Raw genomic sequence first — 1,174 nt, 5'->3', positions numbered from 1 at the left:
CACCAAACATGTGGAAGAAGGTGCTCTGGCCAGATGAAACCAAAATTGAACTTTTTGGCAAGAATGCCAAACGATATGATTGGCGTAAAGGCAACACAGCTCATCACCCTGAACACACCATCCCCACTGTCAAACATGGTGGTGGCAGCATCATGGTTTGTGCCTGCTTTTCTTCAGCAGGAACAGGGAAGATGGCTAAAATTGATGGGAAGATGGATGGAGCCAAATACAGGACCATTCTTGAAGAAAACCTATTGGAGTCTGCAAAAGACCAGAGACTGGGACGGAGATTTGTCTTCCAACAAGACAATGATCCCAAACATAAAGCAAAATCTACAAATCTCACAAAAGTGAATGCGCTAAAACTAAAATTTGCTGCAATGGGAATTTGTTAAATAAACACTGATGTCCAAATTCATCAGGACCTCCATATGGACTGCATAGGAAAAAGGAAAGTAAAAAACATGTTTCTGCCCGGTTTCGAACCGGGGACCTTTCACGTGTGAGGCGAACGTGATAACCACTACACTACAGAAACACCACCGAGTTTTGGCCCTTCAACAGTTCACTCTAGAGACATCAATGTCACATCATACATTGTAAGGCCAGAGTCACACTAGAGAGAAATACGGACGAGTGCTATGCAAGAAAAAATCGCATAGCACTTGGACCAATGTTAATCTATGGGGCAGCTCCCATCATCCGTTTTTTTCTTGCCCGTATTATACGTGGGGAGGAAATCGCAGCATGCTGCGATTTGCACCATATTACGCCTGATACTCGCCAATGCAAGTCTATGGGTGTGAGAATAAAATGAATTACACACTGACCATCAGTGTGACTTGTGAGAAATATGAACCAGTGTCCTTTAGAAAAGCCTGCAATTCAGTGCACTAAACTGTAAAATCACACTGACATATTAAAATAGAATAGACAGAATACATGTATACACATAGTATAGGTATATATATGTAATTGACACACACACACACACATATATATATATATATATATATATATATATACACACATACAGATATACTAGCTGAAGAGCCCAGCATTGCCTGGGCATAGTATCCAACTGTGGTTAGGTGTAACAAATTATATAATGATTATATTGCACATAAAAAACATTTCACATCATATATTCAACACTACAGATTTGCAACACAAA

At 39.9% G+C, this 1,174-nt stretch overlaps 1 non-coding gene across 1 annotated transcript; it reads right to left on the bottom strand.

Annotated features, from left to right (window-relative positions):
• Positions 1-465: 465 nt before the first annotated feature.
• Positions 466-538, bottom strand: TRNAV-CAC (transfer RNA valine (anticodon CAC)). Its single transcript has one exon. It is a non-coding gene; the product is annotated as a tRNA-Val (tRNA).
• Between the last annotated feature and the right edge of the window lie 636 nt (positions 539-1,174).

The sequence above is a fragment of the Dendrobates tinctorius genome, unplaced genomic scaffold (genome assembly GCF_039654945.1).
Source record: "Dendrobates tinctorius isolate UK_male_01 unplaced genomic scaffold, ASM3965494v1 ptg000228l, whole genome shotgun sequence".
Classification (NCBI taxonomy): domain Eukaryota; kingdom Metazoa; phylum Chordata; class Amphibia; order Anura; family Dendrobatidae; genus Dendrobates; species Dendrobates tinctorius.
The sequence above is the reverse complement of the archived record's forward strand: the minus strand, read 5'-3'. Positions and strand labels throughout refer to the sequence as shown.